This window comes from Geospiza fortis, unplaced genomic scaffold, assembly GCF_000277835.1.
Source record: "Geospiza fortis unplaced genomic scaffold, GeoFor_1.0 scaffold192, whole genome shotgun sequence".
Lineage (NCBI taxonomy): Eukaryota > Metazoa > Chordata > Aves > Passeriformes > Thraupidae > Geospiza > Geospiza fortis.
The window spans coordinates 4,989,764-5,009,575 of NW_005054315.1; positions in this window are offsets into that span (position 1 = coordinate 4,989,764).

Genomic DNA, 19,812 nt, shown 5'->3' on the forward strand with positions numbered 1-19,812 from the left:
CAGCTATCTCCTCCGCAAATATTTCCCCTGAAAACTTCTTGCAGGAGGAGATACCCCTCCAGGTTCAGAAAAGTTTGTTTCCCGGGAAGTACTACCTGTGTGAGGGATTTTGGCTGGTTGGAAAGAGCAGTAGTTGCTGCAGAAAGGTAAATATTTATCAAGCATTCCCACATATTCATGTTCTACACACCCTGATTTTCTAATTAGGAACTGCTGTGAGCCCTGGCAGCCTGTGCCACTTGTTTCCAGCCAAGGGAGGGACTTTCCTGGTTTTGAGTTTATGCATGGGTTCAAACGAGTTTCATAAGCATGAACAGGATGACCTTTTCAAGTAAAGCACTCATGCCTGGTTTAAGGGAATCCATGCTGAACAGTGACATAAAATTAATTGGTTTATTAGTTTTCTGAAAGCCTATAATTTGATTAAAAGGTAACAGTTTGAAAGGTATTGGATTGAAACTTCATAAAATGTAGTTGTTATATTTAATATATTTAAACACATATAAATATCAAAAGGTAATACAGAAAAACGTCAGCCCATTAGAGAATGAGGATGGTCACCTAATAAACAAGGACAAAGTCAAGGCAGAGGTGTTTAATGCTTTCTTTATCTTCCCCACCGATGATGGGCTAAGGAGATGCCAGGGCCCTGAGCTGGAGGACCATGGCTGTGAGAATGATAAACTCCCAGTCAGCCCTGAACTTGTACAGGATCTCCTGCTCCTAAAGTGTCAAATTTCTGGTAATTCAAAAAGTCTGAAGAATACTTTTTTCTTACTAATGAGTGAACCTAAGGAATTTGTGGTTGAAGTAGCCTTGAAAAGTCAAAATACTGATCACATAACACTGGGTGACCACTCATCTTTTCTCATTCATTGCTTTCACTGTGGGGAAAGCTCATACTTAACTTCCCCATCCACATCAAGACCCTGAGTCAAACCCCTTGCAATATCCCCGTGTTTGAGTAGAAATGATGCCTCTGTACAGCATTTCCAAACTAAATGGCCATTAGCAGCAACTTTTTTGCTGTGCCATTTAAAAAGTTTTCCTTGGCCAATTACATAAAACAATTAATACAAAAGAGATATTCTGTTTTTACAGGTGTACTTAAGCTCCAGCTCCTATTGACAATCGTACTGTGTCTCCATTGACAGACAGTGGTGAGATTTGGTAACTGTAATGGACAGGTAAACAGTGACATTTACTGATAAATGTGCATTTATTAGAAGGTTTCAACCCATGTAGGTACATTGAAAGTCAAAGATATTTCACTGGCATGCTGGGTTTTTATTTCTTTCTTTCTTCAGTAACAGCATTTAATATGTTGAAATTAGCTAGGCAAAAATATCCCCCAACCATCAATAAAGAATATTTATTTATTGATGGTTTGGGGATATTTTTGCCTAGCAAATATCTTTTTGTGTGCATACATTATGAAGCCACACTTGCTGTATTTTCATATTCAGGAGATTATGTTCTATTAGTTTGAATTAATTAGTGCTTTTTGGTAGCAAACTGTGTAGGAAATACATTTCAAATTTCTGGATATTTGAATAGATGGAACCAAATGTTAAAAAAGCTCATAAATTACCTGTTGTGATCCATCATGATTTATCTTTTTGTTTAGATCAAAGGAAGGGGGTTGCAGATTGTCCCAGTTGGTGTGTTAGTGTGCAGAAGGAAGGATTTATAGTTAGATGTCTCTGTCAGGGGTCACAGCTTGGACTGGGAGGGATGTCCTAGGGGAGCATTGGGCACTGAGCTCCTAAAATGGTCATCAGCCTTCAGTTTGAACGGTGACCACCTCTGTGCAGAGGAGGGGGATCCTGAATAACCCCACATGGAAGAGCCTGGCAAGCACCCTCTGAGCCAGTCTGTCCTCTGCCTCAGAAAAAGTGCCTTTCTCCACTGGGGACTCCTTGAGCAAAACTCATGGGAGTAAGTGCTGTGCTCGTTTTTATTCTGAGTATAGCAGGGGATCATGGCTGTATAATGCCACCAGAGGAAGAAGGTTTCCTCCTCCCTAGCAATAAGCTCAGTGTTGAGGGCAGTCATCTGTGATGTGATAGACAGAATTTCAATCCCCTCTCCTGTCTGATGGGAATTCAAAACCATGTCTTCCATCTTTAAGGAAAGCCCCTGCATAGCCCATAGGCTGTACCAGTCCCTGCCATAAAAACATTTTGTACCTCTTGTATAAAGACTGTTCTTTATAATATCAAGATGTGCCTAAACAAGCCTCAGAGGAGGGTGAGTGCTCTGTTTAGCATAATGCTTGATTCTTTTCTCTGTGCTGGTTTTTCCAAGGGAGAAGTGGTAAAATTGTCTCTCCTGAAATGCCTTCTATGTTAGTGATAAGCAAGGAGTGGGGAATGAAAGTTTGACCTGTTTATGTCATTGAGTAAAAGATTATATTTATTCTTCTATATCCTAGATGAATGCTTTGGTTACTAAGACTGCAAGGAATTTGTGTTGCTTCTGCACTGGGTGTCATGAAATTGGTGTTTTTAATGTATTCTTTTTAGCTCAAATCCAAGATAGGAATATAGGAAATGTCCTTCTGGGTTTGACAGGAGTCCTGTGGCTCAGGGCTTGGTCTGGGGGCTTGATTTCCCATATTTCCATCTCCCCAGGCTCCTGGCTGTCCAGAGTGTCCTTTGTTAGGTGTGTTAGAGAGTACCCCTGCTCTCGGGGTCCATTTTTGGATCTCATTTCTTTGGAACATACAATTCTGTCTGCCCTCACCACTCCCTGTGGCAGCACCTTGCAGAAATCCTCTACCAAGCATTTGAAATGGTTTTCTTGAATTCAGATTGGGCTACATGCTGCTTCAATGAAGCTCTGCCTGGGTTTGGCAAGTCACTGCCTGTGAGCCTGTGTGAACAGGGAGGCACTGGGCTCCTGGGGACACTGATTTCAGCAGGTAAAGCACAGACAGAGTCACTGTGATGTGACAGCAGCTGTGAGCTGGTGGCTGGGTTGCAATTTATCTCCTTGAAGTCTGATTTCCAAATCAGCCCTGGATCTCTCTCTGACTTTCTCCCTGCTCCCTTTCCTCTCTCGATGAGTGATGCCATGTTTCCATGATTCCACGTTTCCTCTTCTTTCAGCAAAGGGACAATTACACAGCTGATGAATAAATGTGTGGGTTTTTCTAGCATGAACCATCTTGTGAGGGAGAGAGGAGAAGTAGCTGTAATCAAGACACTGTGAATTAGACCTTGCTTCCCAGTCAGCCTCATGTGTCTCTCATACTGCTCCATGTGCTTATGGGCAGCAGGAAACAGGAGGGAGAATGTGAATGAAACATTTGATTAACTATTCCTTTCTTTCTGACTGTAGCAGAATCAGCATGCAAATGCCATTCTGTGTTTTATTTTTTTGCACTGACAGTGTAGCTACACAAAAATATTATGATCTTCTGCTGCCAAATGCAACTGAATGAATTATTCTGAAGCATTCTGATGCCTGTCTTTGTCACAGTCTCCTATTTCAGTCCCTGTCATGCACTGTGCCTATCATTCATTATAGTTGATGGGTTGAGGGCAGAAAGGTGTCTCTTGCCTTGTTCTCTGGAGAATTTTGTCTTGTCTGTCTCACCTTCAATCACTGCTAATAGCTCTGCTGGAACAAATTCAAGAAGGGGCTGTGAGGAGATGATGAAAATATTTCACAGGGCAGTTTATATTTTAATAGCTAGTTTTAAAAATGAATTTGCTGGAGCAGACCAAAATGAAGATTGCTTAGAGAGATTTTTCTTGCAAGCCTTTTAATTAATTTTTTAATTGTTATTAATCCTTAAGCCCTTTGCATTCTTGTTTCATTTTTCCTGTAGATTGCCATGAAGGATTGGGTTTTACTGTGATTGACCAATGACCATTTATCATATGAATTCATTAGAATGAGTTACTGTTCAGCAAACACTGTGTTGGAGGAGCGAACAAAATAGCACTGCAGCTTTAGGCTATGTTTTTGTAGGAGGCTTTCACAAAGTTTTGACTGCTGCTTCCACCTTGCTTTTTAAGCTCATTGTGCCAGTGTTTGTGGCAGGTCTCTGTCACTGCTCCGATGTCCTGCAGAATGTCATAGTGGAGGGGTGAGACAGGCTCACCATTTTGGCAGGAGCTCAGTGGCACACAAGTGAGGGTGGAATTGGGGGACTGTTCTGAAGGTTTTTAGGTTGTTTTTATTACTGTTTGCCTGCAGGACTTTCTGATCTCTCTGTTCCACTAGAATGTCTATCTGAAAAGACAGAACTAAAAATCTAGTCTAAGAATGTAAGAAATACCATTGTGTGTAAATGTTCCTAATTAATTCGGAGAGTATTTTTTCAAACAACTGTAATTAATTGCATGAGGTAAGAGATGTATTTGGGTATCCTTACAAAAGATTTATGTTTCAGTCAGCTGTATAAATAAGTATCAAGTGGTCAAGTATCAATAGAAGGAGAGACCTCTTGACATCAGGAGTTTGAATTACTATTAGCTTTTTTGTTGGTCTTATTTCTATGAGCATACTGGATACAAGCTTTTAGGTAGCAAAAAGGGGTTATAACTCATTTCTGGAAGAAAGACAGACATCTCTGTTGATATTAGTTTAACCTATGATTTAATTTTATTTTGTGTCTACATCCCATAATTTTTTCAGAAATAGTAAATTGTGACAATGCAAGAACTGGATCAGAAAGATGGTATTAAAACCCTGGAGTGAGATTGGGAGGAACAGGCTCCATACCTGGCTGTACTGCAGGCAAGGTGGGCAAGGTGGGCAAATCATCCTGCATGGCTCTTGCCAGATATACCCTTTAGAATATATATCCTTTGGGACACCAAACAGATTGAAGACTCATTCCTCCTGTCCCTCTCTGTTCATAGTCTCAACCTGAGATGCCTGTGGCTCAGTGAGATTGTCTTCTCAATATCAGCACAATGACAATAAAATATGATTCTGTGCATATGTTCCAGAGGGGTATGAAGAAATTAAACCTGATTTGAAGAAGTTAAAGGTACTAAAGATGATTTTCCAGATTACATCAGTGACAAAACTAACAAACTCTTTCATTCTTTTCTGTGATTTTTTAGAATTTAATTACTTTGACACAAACACTGTATTTTTGAAACCTTTTTAAATTCACTGATTGAAGTGCTACCTTTCCACACTTTATTTCTCGCCCCTGGGATTACAAGATTAGGATTTGTTTGAGAAGAAAATAGGGCATTTTGGTGTTAGACTTGATGAAATCGTTGTCTGCAACTGTCAAGACAAAAATGACTTGAAGACAGATCATCTTGTTATAAGAGGCTTGCTTCAGCAGTCTGGAACTTACAACCAATTATTTATGTCAAGGTATTAAACCACCTTTTCAGTCAAGACCAGGTATGAAGTTGTAAATTAGATATGTTTTACCAGATTTTAATGATGAATATTTTTAATTAGCTGCAGAAACATGCGCTAATTATGTTAAAAGTTGTAGTTGAGGAGTTCAGAGATTAAACTATTGACTTAATGACTAATGGAAATGCTAACTGAACCTTTTTTCCCTGTGTCACTAATTTTCGAGGATCTATGAATGTGGAGTCCTTTTGGTGGCCTGTCACTGAAAGTTGTGCTGCAGGGGCACACCTGGCAAACTCTGGCTGCTCGAGGGCTTTTGGGTCTGGGAGCTGTGAAAATATGAGGTAGCTCTTCTTAATAATTGCTTTTTAACACAGTGTAACATACAATTCTTTCTTTTCTTATGTTATCTGAGTAAAACTCCATCTCTGTTCCATGCAGCTGACACAGAAAACAAGGCTGCTCTTTGATCAGTACAGAAAAACATGGATTCTGCCCTCTATGAGTAATGGAAGTGGTGCCTGAGTCTATATTTATCTAGACTTAGCACTCATTAAATTGTTTTGTCTTGTCATGCAAACTTATCTAAGAGAATTTCATTCAGAGTGACATAGGCAGAGGTTACAATCTCTGGAAAGCACCAGACCATCACTTCTAGCATCGTCCACCCCACACCCCACATTTCTAATCTCACTAATGGTATTGAGACCATTCCAGCTCTTGTGGAGCTCAGAGCTGGAAGACCACAGAAATTCATATTTCAATTTCAGGTATGGGCAATGCTCCTTCTATTCTGATTCCATTGGAAGAGACTTAAAATGAGTTATTCTTATCCTTTTCCATTAAGCATTCCTCTGCTTAGAAGCATAAATGTAATTAAGATTGTGGGCCTCATGACTCTTTTTAATGGAATTAGATCTCATGACTCACTCGGGCATTATCTGAAGAATGTCTCCCCATACAAAATGACTCAATCACTAAGATTGCTGTCTGGCAGTGTGCCAGGATATTAGGACCCAGAGAGCTAGCACTTAATCTGATTCAGGGGCATCTTTAATATTTTTGAACATACATGCAAGCATATTCCAAATATCTTTCCCTCCAAAACAGAAGTTAAGAATTTATTTCAGGCACACTCTACACTCTGAGATGTCTTACAACATTATTGATTCTTTTAAAGTAATTGAATTTAATTCTGAAACATTTTGCAAAAATTCAGATGAAAAAATAGTGCATACAAATCAGTACAAAGTTCAGGGCCATAAGGAGGTCACTGAGCTCTGAAGGCTGCAACTACCAGCACTTCCATTTGTTTAGCCATTTTTCCTTTTTTTATTTTCTTGATCTCAAGATTGAGTAAAAGAATTGGGTCAGACTAAATATCCCATTATTAAATCCCACCATTACATTCAGTCAAAAACAATTAGGAAAATGTGATGAGAAGCAGCAAGCTTTCTTGGTCGATGTCAAGTTGAGTCAGCAGTGCCCTGGCAGCCAGGAGGGCCAGTCCTGTCCTGGGGGGCATCAGGCACAGCATGGCCAGCTGGGCAAGGGAGGGGATTGTCCTGCTCTGCTCTGAGCTGGGGCAGTTTTGGGTGCCACAATATAAAAAGACATGAAGCTATCAGAGAGTGTCCAAAGGAGGGGAATAAAGATGGTGAAGGGCCTTGAGGGGAAGCTGTGTGAGGAGCTGCTGAGGTCACTTGGTCTATTCAGCCTGGAGAAGAGGAGACTGAGGGGGGAACCTCACTGCAGCCATCAATATCCTCATGAGGGCAAGTGCAGGGGAAGCCACTGATGTCTTCTCTGTGATGACCATTGATAGGCCTCTAGGAAAAGGCATGAAGCTGCATCAGGAAAGGTTTAGGTGGGATGTCAGGAAATGTTTCTTCACCAGAAGGTGCTCGGACACTGCAACAGGCTGCCCAGGGAAATGGTCACAGCACCAGCCTGACAGACTTCAAGAAGTGTTCGAACAATCCTCCTAGACACATGGTGTGACTTCTGGGGCTGCCCAGGAGTTGGACTCAATGATCCTTGTGGGTCCCTTCCAACTCAGAATATTCTAGAATTCTATGATTCTTGTAGTATATCTTTCCCATTCTGAGCATAGGTAGTAGTGAGACTTGGTCTGAAGGCTGTTTATATGTAAAATCTCCCAGTGGATTAATCTTCCCTGAACTGGTTCAACCATTTTTGCTCCCACTTTAATCTTCTTTAGCACTCAAAATACATTTATGTACTGAGCCAAATTCTAACCTATTTCTTAGTTTAAATCTTCCAGTGAAAGGAGAAGAAATATGCTATAACCATATTCTTAAAATCATTTGTGTCTGAGATGACACTTGCATAACAAAAGGCCTAATTTTCAAGCATGATGATTTGTTACCAAAAGCCAATGGAGTAAAGAGGAAGTGCAGGTTCCACCTGTACCTCTGCAGAGGTGTTGGATATGACTTTATCCAGCTGTGGGGATCTGGACTTAGATATGCTGGCCAAGATCTTATTGTGTTCTTAGTTGAATTATTGCCCCAATTTATTATTTCTCTGTTCGTTGCCAGAAAGCTGATATTTCCTCCTTATAAAAGGAAGAGGGAATAATTATTAAATTAATGCAATGAATAATTATCAAAATAGTTTCCATCAAGTATAAAATTTCTCATGGTGCTAAATGGTGAGTATTGTCATTCTTCATATTTGTTCTAACCTGGCAGAGGCCAACTCATCTTCATTTATGGTAAGTGGCTAGATGCCATATGGTGTTAAATCAGACTGGGGTACTTTCAGTCATCTAAAATGAAGTTGTGTGGCACAACACAGAACTTTGTGAAACCTCAGTGGATATACAAGAATCTAATAATACCTATTCAGTGATTTTAATTGCTGAGAGAGTTTTCCCACATGCTGGTGCTGAAACTGTACCACAGTCTAAAAAGATATTAAAACAATGGAAAAAACTTTCTAGAAGAGATGTTTTCTGAGGGTTTAATGTAAGCAGCCACTGCATGTGTACAACTTTAATATGTCAGTTCAAGAAAACACTGTCTGCTGCCTATTACATCTGTTCTAGGATGTGTGATCGATATGTTGCACCAACAGGCACTCACCTACAGACCCACCTGAAACTTGAGACTCTGCCAAAAACCGTAGGTGTTAAGCCTAAGCTTATCCACTGCTGAGATAGAATTGACGTGGCAAGTTGTTTTGTGCTTCAAGTAAATACCAACAGAGTTTGAAAAAGTAGTAATTGTTAAATTCAGTCTTAGCAACAGGACCTGATCTGTTGTTCAAGTCAGTGAGTGAAAAATATGTCCTTTCTGAAACAGACAGGCACTTTCCCATGGATCTCAGTGGGCCAGGCTACAATATATGGCTTGTAGAATTAGTTGCCTGTAGATAAGGCCCATAATATTTAAAATGTTTAAGAAAAAAATGCTGGTATTATTATTTCTGATTTATAAAGCAGAAAACAAGAGCCACCAAGGTGAATGACTGATAATTCCCACACTCTTAGCCATGAGCTTTTCTGGATCCCTAGGTGGAGAGTCACAGGCATGGTTGTTCAAAATAATGTGTGAAGCAATACACAAGTATAAAATAATTGGAAACTTCATCACTTGGCCCCAAAAATGCAAGAAAACAGGTCTCTACACACAGGGTTTGTTTTTTTACTTCATGACTTTACAAAATGCTTTGGATACCTGTGGATAGACAATCTAATCAGTGAAAACTTTTGATTGTTTTGAATGCAGCAGCCACCTGAACACACTGAGTGAGTGGTTAAATGATTACTGATGCATTTGCCCACAAATGCCTTTGCCCACAAGCTATGGGTAATTTTGTTTTCAGCCTATATTTTGATTTAAATCCTTTCTTTGAATGCCCATAATAACTGCTAGTATGAACATTTCTTAGAGTAAGTGTTTAATTTTCTGAACCAATGGAGTTGTCATAAGGAAACCAGAATCTTGGATAAGCAGGGGGCAGCTACACATGTGATAAAGGATCTTTCCATAGACTTTTGACAACTTTTTCTCTATTGTTCCTGACCACAGGGGTGGAAGATGGGAAAGGTCAAAGTCCTACTATTGGAATGCTGGACCTCCAAGTTATGACTCTTCTTTTGGGCCAGCCTTGGTGCAGCAAAGCTTCCCATGAACTGTGCTGAGGGACCCTGCTGAGTGCTCCATCTGTCCTCCTTTACTCTCTGCTGCCAGTAAAGCAATACAAAAGAAATATTGTGTGCTTTCAGGTAAGTGGAAGAGATATATTAGGGGAAAAAAAAGAAACAAAGAAATAAAGAAAAAAAAAAGGAAATACATCTTTCAATTATGAGGACTTTTTAAAGATATGGAAGAGAAAATAAATTTCCCTCACTATAATGTCCTCTCACAGACAAATTTTTGCCTTTCTGAAATATTTATGAATATTAATTTCTTTTTTTTTTCCCTTCTTCTTCTCTGCAGCATGTGGTCTTCACTTGGAGAAATTAGTCTGGTGTACCTTCAAAAGCTGAACTTATCTGAACAATGTCCACCTATCTGACAGATACATTGCTTTATTAAATTACTTAAAGACACTGACAAAGCCCATAACTATGAATCTTAATCTTAAGGATCTCAATTCTAATTTGTACAATGTCTTCCACTAGATTAGCACAGAGAAAAGATAAAGTGAAAAGCTGACTCTGTGTACAAACTAGACAGACCACAGCAAAGCCCAAAATCAATAAAAACAGCAGAAAGTCTGCTGTTCTCCTTTAGACATTTACTCATGGAGTGAAGGCATTTTTATCATCAAGTTACCTGGATTACAGAGCAGACTTTATGGGATTTTCCCTTTCAAGGAAGAATAATTTTATTGTGGAAACAGTAGTTTTCATCTTAACAGAAAAAAGGCACAACACATTTATAATATAACAATAATTTCTTGTGGTGCATTTTGAACCTTCCTAAGAGAAATTCCACTGATGGAGAAATGGAATACATGGTTTCCGGTACTGTCTCTTCTCCAGACAAGAAAGTCACGGGGGTGTATTTGAGACATACTACACATTTGTGCCTCAAGTCCAGCACCAAATTGTTTGCTTGTTTTATTGCCATCCTTACAAAAAGACATCTGTGAAAATGAAATGTCATTTTGCTGAAATAATGTGCCAACATGGAAAGTTAAAGCATTAATGCATTAAAAAAACAAACAAACAAACCCAAAGTCCACTTCGTTATATAAATATATTCTGAAAAACAACTTGATAAGCAATGCTAAATTGAGGCTTAAATGCACCTGAAAATTACCTAGTCTTTAGTAAAAATGATGGCCTTTTAAAGTAATGGTAATCATATTCTTTCCACATCTGCACACAGAACTCTTACCTAAACCAGAAGTCAAACATTACTAAATTTATATTCCCTTGAAGAGGGAATTTGCCTTTTCAGTAGTAGCCTTCACAATGAAGGCCCTTTTATAGTGACTGGCCCTGCTATGTCAGTTAATGTGTGCAGGACACCTCCAGGCTCACCAGCTGGTGTACTCATTTTAGATGTGCAGCTTTTTCTGTGTCTCTTCACTACCCAAGGAAGCTCTGGCTCCTGTAAATGGAAAGGAACAAAAATCTCTAGAGAAGACTACTTTTCAAGCTGTGTATGTGTGTTGGTTTTCCTTGGGGCAGAGTTAATTTTCTTCATAGTAGCTATTAAGAGGCTGTGTTTTGTATTTGTGACCAGAACAGTGTTGATAATAGAGAATTGGATGTTTTAGCTATGACTGAGCAGAGTTTCACAGTGTCAAGGCCTTTTCTGCCTCTCACCCCACCAGTGACAGTGGTATGACAATTCCTGTGTTTGCGCCATGAGAAATAAAGAAATTTAGGTTTAAGTTACTTAGTACTGAATTGCCTCTTAAATTTTTTTCAGCCACATAAGTATTTTCTCCCTCTATACAGTTAAATGTATATTCATATTGTTTGGTAAAAGGCTTCCATAGATATGCAGGCATTATGCTTCTTGCACTATTTCTTCTCTCATTTACAAGTCAGTATGAATTGCCTTTTTCTATTTTTGACATCAAGACAGTGACTCAAAGTCACCTGCAGGTTCAGAAGATACTCCATGTACTTGGATACTCTTGTAGTGCAGGAGTTGTTATGGAACGTTTTTGGAAAAATTACATTAGAGAATAAGCTTTATTTGTTTGATTGCTTTGCCATTGTGGGGCAAGCACGAGCAATTTAGAGTATTAAACTGAAGCTGCACAGAAATGTGAGAAGTCTATTTTGGGCTCTCAAAGTTTGATTCTTTTGATAAGAGAGTATCTTGTGCCAAATGAACATTGGAGTGGCCTTCTGATTACTTCCAATGTACACTGTAATTTCATTATGGTGACCTTGAATGCAGAGTTGTATCAGTTCCTTACAGGCTGACTCATCTCTGCTACACTCTGTTACTCCATAAGGGGTCAAATTTCCAATTCTTCTTCATCCCCTACACAGAATTCCCATGGGCATCTAAACCACGTATGGTTTTGAGACACAACAGATTTTGGGCAATATCTTTGTGAAGTATTCAATGGCCAAATTAAAAGATGCAATGTCTCTAAGTTCATTCTTTTGGATTTACCTCTGGATACAATAGCCTGGAGGGCAATGCTATATTGTAAGACTCCTTTTTGATTTCCCAGCATGAAAAGAGGGTACAGATGCTGTTTCAGGCACTCTGCAATATTCTTGTTTGGCCACAAATTATATGACCTTGCTGGTGCACTGAACACCATGACTGTAGGACATTTCTGAGCACAAGATAAGGCATTTAAACATTTCTCTTATGTCTATGAGCATGACTTAATCATGAGTCATATCTTGTAGTTTTGTATAGACTGAAGAAATGTGTCATTGTGCCTGCCACTTATAAATAAATCTGCAGTTTGCACCTAAATGATGTACTAATGTTCCATAAAGTTTGAGCAACAGTAAGTTTTTTCAATTAAATTGGAAACATACTGTATGAAATGTTTAGACATTAAATAGAAGTAGAAGGAGGAAAGTGGCTACAGAGTTGTAATCCATCACCTGTATATAAATCAATCTGAAGTAATTATATAGCACATCTTAGGCAATGAGGGCGTAACAGGCAGAGGACCACCTATCGCTTTGATGCTGCAAGGGAAGGGTCACATTTAAAAAAGGATATCTCTTTGAGAGGATTTAGTAAAGCAGTCACAGTACTGAACACTTCATCTGCTTGACTATGGTTAGAGCTGGGGTCATCATCCTCTTTTCCACCTACTTGTGAGTTTAACTGAGACTTAACACTTCCTGCCCCTTGTTACTGGCATCGAGGGATGTCACACAGGGAATAACCTCTGTGACAATGTGATGTCCAGTGTGGAGGGGTAGAATGTAAGAAAATATAGTGCAGAAGGTAGTCTCACACCTGAGGAGTTGCAGCTGTACTAATCACCAAAGACTAGGAACAGGCCTGCCCTTAATAGGCCACAGCTGTGTCCAATAAGAAGAAGAGTGCTACAAAAGAGTGGGTGAGCTGGTAGAGCTGGAGTTTATTGGCTGTGAAGAAGAAGGAGTGCTGTGAGGAGATGCCCATAAGAAATCAATAAGAAGGTATGGGAACTCTCACAATAAGATGACAGCAGTCCAGAGCTCCCACAGTGCCCCCAGAGCAGTCAGTGGCTTCTTCAGGGGTTCTCACCTTTCAGTAAGAGTGGAGTGCGAGTGCTTAAACACTCAAATCAATGCCATTGTCTCTCTTTCTACCCTGCAGTCTATACCTGCTCATATGACAACCTGACCCAGCTCCTTAGGAGGAGCCAGGGTTGCCTCCCTTGCCTGGGAAGCCAGAGGGTTGATATTTATGTGCAAAGAGCTGCCTTGGTAGTATGTTATTATGAGGCACCTCATCTCAGTTGTGGAGGTTGTGTTTGTTGCTGCTTTACTTGATAATTCTTTGAGCTTGGGCAATACAAATTACACTGGGGAGTGGCTATCGGTTTGCATTAGGAAAAAGTAAACAATGTACTTGACTTTTCTAATTTTTCTAGACAGTTTTTTTTTTTTTAAGACTGTGCTGGTTTTAATATGCTACCCTCTGGTCATTTTTCTGCTTCCAGAGAGCAAATTTCAAAGAAAGAATCATCCATCTTGTCCTGAATCTGTCAGAACACTGTAGACAGCTATGCCACCTGATGTTTATAGGGCAAGATTGAACCATTGATTTTTTACATGAAGCTCCCCGTTGCCCTGAACAAATTGTAGTGAAGTAAAGCTAATGGCATAACTGCAGCCCTTACAGATGAACAAGACTTGGTTCATCTGGCATTCTGTTTTGTTTTACAATCTCTGATTAAAGCATTTCTTTGTTAGTATGCATTTCTTTAACATGCTTTCAAACTGTTTGTAGTAAAGCAATGGAGAGGAGAGTGTCTCAGCTATATAAAATGCAGCAAATGGGTTATTGCTATTCTCATCTAGGATAGATTAATAAATGAAACAATTACTTAATGATTTTTGTTTTCTCTGTGCTAGTTCAAACCTCTGACACTTGCAATTTCTATAATACCTTTGAGAAAGAAGCTCTGGCTGGAAACTGAGTTGCTTCAGAGTGAGATTGCGAACAGCTGCTCCCACGTCTGTGCAAAAATGGGTCTTAATCACTGGTGATTTCTCAAAGTTGAGCAAGGGAGATGAGGTAGGCTGACTGAATCCTATGCTTGATATACAAATGGAGTTCCCACAATTCCCATTCTGATTTGTAAAAAAATTATCTCTAGGAGAAATGGAGGAATGCGTGCCAAGGGTGAAGCTATGTGTTTTATGTTTAGAACAGCTGGTGATCCTATCAACTCAGCTGTACTCCAGATGATAAATTTGATCTCCTGCTCGGTAGGGCCATGAGTAGATTTAACCATCTTTTTCACAAACAACATGGCAGTTTTCTAGCACTTCTGGCCACAGGTGTGATAGCAAAATAAGCTTACTGAAGACCAGAGCTATCATGTACCACAGAGAGAAGCCTGTGTAAAGTAACAAGAATAAAAATATGTGAGCCCAAACCCCACTTTTCACTCCAAATACAAATCTATAATAAATTCCAGGAGAGCAGAAATATAAGACAATGTAAATTAATTATTTACTTTAAATTGAGAGTTTCAAAATAGAGAGCTACCAACCATGAATGAAACGTTCTCTTGGAAAAGAGAAAGCTTGCAATGTGTGTTTTGCTTGTTTTGCTTTCCCAGCAGCTTATAACAGGAGCATGTGGTACTTTGAGACCACATTCAACTAGAAAGATATTGAACTCTGCCCCCTTAAGGTTTTGCTGCAGATATTCCAAATTTTGCGCCCACAAAATGATAGATACCCTCAATTATGGTTAGGGAATGTTTTCTTAGTAATCTGTAAAGGGTTTTATTATTATGTGTGCTACAGGGAGTCTTTTTCATTGCATAGTCATAATTATTTCCTTCTGTTTTCCAGTATTCTAGTAATTTTTGTGTTCTGTCTTCATTCTAACTTCCCTGCCACTCACTGCAGGGATTCATTTCCCTATTTTATTTAATTAAAACATTTCTATAACTTTTAGTATTTGTCCCCTGGTCGCTTGTGAATATTGATGCCAAATTATGATGGGGGAAAGAAAGTTTTTAAATACTTTCAGCTCAGGGCAGGGGAATAAAATACATAACCATGCTGGCTTCTGATGGACTAGCTGATTTCTTTCTATGTGAATAGTAGGGTACTGTGATTCTGCTGTGTAGTGTAGAGTAGCAGAGTATACTCCTAGGGTGTCATGAATTATCCCTTAGTGTCACTGAACATCTGCTGAGGTTTCTTTTGATCCCCCTGCTTCTCTTTTTGCAAGCCCATGAGAGAAGCAGATTGCCTGTTTTGTAAGATTGGAGTCTGATTTCTCCCTTCAGGGAAGAACCATGTGTTTCTGCATCAGCATGCCTGAATAATTGCCATGTTTTCGTTTTACTTTCAGGATAACCTCACAGAAGCTGGCTTGTGCCATGAACAGAAGTGGAGGGTGGAAGATTGAAAGATGATTTTTTTCAAGGGCTGATCACTTTTGGGTAATCACTTTGGGCTGCCAATGGTTAGCAGTGTGTCTGGAAGTGGGTGGTGGCAATCGCTGCTTTCAGAGGTGATCTGTTTGATCTAATTAACTGCTTTTCAGGCTTTCTGTGTACTGCACAACAGTAAAAATGACAAAGATTAGCTGCCTTTGAATTTGCCTGTATATTTGTCCTGCTTTAAATTTCTGAAAATCTCAGGACCACTGTCTGGGATCAGAGATATCAAAATTGTCCTGCCTAAACAACCAACTTTGAAATTTAGTACACACTTTATAAATACACATTTGGAAAATTACAAGAAAGAGTAAGGATCTCATGAATCTCATCCTGCATCTAATGCACTATCTGGAAAGTTTCCATTGTGTTTAAAGAAGATGGAATTGAGTGGCTACTTTGAAACTGGATTGTCTTGCTTAAATAAAGAGTAAGAATATGTAGCTTATGAAAAAAAATGCTATTTCTGAATGAGGAACTGTGGTGGAGGAGCTATGCATGGTGGGTGAAGGGACTGGGAATTTAAAATGTTTTGCTGTCTGAATTGGATTGTCTGTAAGAGTAAAAGCAAAAGTGTGTACTTTGTTCTGTGTTGCTCCTCTCTCTTCGCACTGAACTGGTTTGGATTACAGGCAGATGTCAGTTTTTCCTGCTAATCTTCCCTGTAAATGTGCTTTTTCTTATCAAATGTGTATCTGGTGAGTAATATAAAGGCATTCTTAATACCTTGATTGATACTTGTATCAATCAACTGGGACAAAATAGAAAATTATCGCTTGCAAAATTTGCAGGTGCCCTCAAGCTACTGAGTAAGTAAACAAAGAGAGGGACAAGCTAGGTATACAGAATGAGTTGGGTTAGTCTGTAAGTGGGTTGATCTGAGTTGTGGGCCTTTGAAGACAACTGAAGACTGGATTTGGGAACAAAGAATGCAGCTGCCACTTTTGAGATAGGGCACTGTTATGCTGACACTGCAGAGGTCTGAAGAGGAAGGTGCAATTAGAAGGATGGGCATTTCCCATTAAGGTAGCTTGCCAAAGAGCTAATGTGACCTTGGAAGGTATCAGCAAAGGCACAGGTAGGAGGAAAGGCAGGGTGTCTGTGCCATGGCAAGGCCATCACTGGAACCCTTCAGCTCTGAAGTCCTAATTTTGAGAATTTTTCTCAAAAGCTGAAAAGGTTTTGAAAAAATCTAAGCTGTAGTGTGGAGAACAGGTAGAAACCTGAATAAATCACCTTGAATTATTCAAGTTACAGATGTGATTTCCTCATTGCCTACAGATACCTACATGTAGGAAAAACTTCAGCAAAACAGCAGCTCTTGAATGCAACAACAGAAAACTCAGGACTGGGATTTTTGCCAGGCAAATAAAAACTTTAAACAAGTTGCAGATATTTTAAATGGTGAATATGCCTATCTCCTGGAGCAATTTGAGGTAGATGTGTGATTCCCACTGCTAGAATTTTGAGAAACCTGGCTGGACATATTTCTGAAATATTTGATTCAGATTCAGCCAGAGTTCAGGGATAATATGGAGTACAATAGGTGAACTTTGCATTCCAGGTTTTAGACTAAAAGATCAATGGCTCCTTCTGAATCAAAGATTGATGAGATGTTTAAAGGTGTACTGTTTCAGTGAAGAGCATCACTGACTGTGCTGAGAATGGTATTATCACAGAGTGGTTAATATCTCAATATTATTGGACCTTCAAGTCAAAGAATCTGCACATTTTTAGATATGTGACTTGGGACACGAGGCTCTCAATTTTTTTGGGTCTCTGTCACTCCATCTCATTTAGATGACAAAAGGGGCCACAGCCATTACCTGATAGAAGCTTCACCCTATGGTGGAACAGAATGTCAGCAGGAGTTTTTCCACCTTCCCTGAAGCACAGGAACTGCTGTATCTGCATTAGCTGTCTGCCTCACCCCCCCCATACATTCCCATATGACCCTGCTTGGTCACCACCTCTGCTCTGATGGCTTCATGAGGAACATGAAGATTGATGCCACTTGAGGTGGGGAAGGGGAAAAGAAGCAAATGTACAGAGGGCTTAGTCCAGCTCTGGTGAGGGGATGTGGGGAGGAAGCACAGGTGGAGGCACAAGAGAACCAGGCAGCCATGGCCTGGGCTAGTCTGTGCAGCACTCCTGGAGGATGTATGCAAACCAGCTTGTTTAACTCTGTTATTATTCAGTAATTGTAATGGGGAGACAAGACCTAACAAAAGGAGTTGGAACATTGCTAAACCTCAACAAGTCCTGGAGGAAGGCACATGCATATGAAAGAATCTGGAAGGTGGAGGACCTTTAAATCTTGGAATGAGTTGTGGTGCTTTCAGGAATAGCCTGCTTGGATGCAGCACTCAAAGCTTCTCTGCTGGGTTGGTGTGCAGCCTGCTAACCTGACTCACAATCTTAGCTCAGATCTTGGCCCTGCTGAGAAGATCTGAGGAGTGACGGGGACCAAGGACATTGGCTATGGGAACAGCTTGGTCACAACCGATGTGCAATGGTTGCAAGGAGAATGACAGTAGCTCCCAAAGATTCACTGAGTTAATTAAACACATGGACAAACTCTTCTGAACTTGGTCAGAGATCTCTAAACACCAAAACTTACTCAAGGTTGTAAATATATCTCAATACAGAGTCTGAATGCCTTGATTCAAAGAGCTTCCAAATAAACCAGAATGTAGACATTATGTCCATACCTAGAAACAAATTATGTTCACCTTGTAATTTGATTTTGATGATATGTTTTGCAGTTATCTCCTTTGGCTCTGACTCATTACTTGTAGTGGAAATACTGACACATGTAATGGCTCAAAACAGCATGTGGAAACTTTCCACTCTTCCCTCTGTCTCTGCTCACCAGGACTCATTCACTCACTCATTGTCTTTTAGCAGCAGAAAAACATTAGACTGTTTATAACCATAGGGTATTAGTGGGCACCTGGAAAATGGTGATAAAGTTCTTATCATACAAGTAGTGGTGATTCTTGGCCAGACTGAACCTCACCCATGTTGAGCATCTGAAAGGATGAAAGCCTTCTGCACACTGAGACTTTTCAGCAGTTTTTCTGATGACCTTATAGGTTTTGTTTTACTTATTCCACCCTCTCTGAATTCCTGGTCTAACTTCTCTGAAGGTAATGCAGATTGCTGGCAGGGATCTCACTGGGGCTGTACATACAATTATTTTTTCTCTGCAATCTGAAAATCTGGAAGAATAAATAAAGGTCCCTAGTACTTTTTTGCAAAGCAGGTAAGGAGAAAAGAAATGGATTCAGTTGAAAAGCCCCAAATCTAAAAAAAGGTGTTGCTACAAATCAAGCCACGGCCATACTGCTACCTCTGTAAGCAAAACCAAAAAAAATTGACCAAACTACAAAAAATAACAATAAGCACTACTTTTTTTTTTCTAATTTAGAGAAGCTGCCTTCCTTAACTTCCAAGCTGTAAATGCACGGTTGATGCTTGCTTTCAGTGTTGATTTTAATCTCTATGTGGCTCTTCAGTGTCAAAGCTAACTAGACTACAGTAAAGGCTGATGACATTTATCAGCATCTTACTAAGAAACAGAAAATAAAGCCCCTCTCTAAGCTTACGGGATCTCCAAAATGCAATGTTTTTGTTCATGTTTGTTGCCGTGACTGCACATGGAAAGTAGTCCTTTGTATTGAGAATTATGTAGTTCTGTAAAAGCAAAGAAAGTACTGACCCCTGAAAACATTCTAATTATAGTATTAAGATTTAAAATTAAATTTATGCCCCTGACACCTAGAAGCAGTATTTGAAGGTATATTCATAAAAATACCTCTGACTTATTACCAAGAAAGACCATTGCAGTAGAGAAACCTTTTTTTCTGCTGAGTAGAGGGAGATTGAGAAGACATTTAGATCCAGAAAATCCTGCTCCCCCACCTAATGATTTGCCATGGCTGCTGTGCTGACTGACAGTTCTTCACATTAACAGGAAGGAGACTTCACAGCTGACCACCAGGGAGATGGAAAAGGGTCTTTTTCTGCCTATATTCCTCCAAAGGGATTGATTTCATAAGCCTTTGTATTAAACTCATAGCATGTTCTCCCAGACATTTAAAAAAATGCTGCCATGACTACAATTTTTTTCTTTTTATAACATACAAGAAGTAGGTATGGTGGTTCTTTCTAACCAAATTGCCAGTGCTTGAAGCACTTGCTAACAGATGGGAGGATTTCTGCCTTTTGAGCACTTCCTCTTCAAGCCAGAGAAGGCTTACACCTATGTATCCTACCTTCTAGGAGAAGCTCTGATTAAAAGATTGGGCTAGGTCAATGGCATCACTGACTCTTCACCTACTGGAAACAGGTCACTTCACTAAAAAAGCTTCTGCAATAACCACTGGGTGAAGGGAA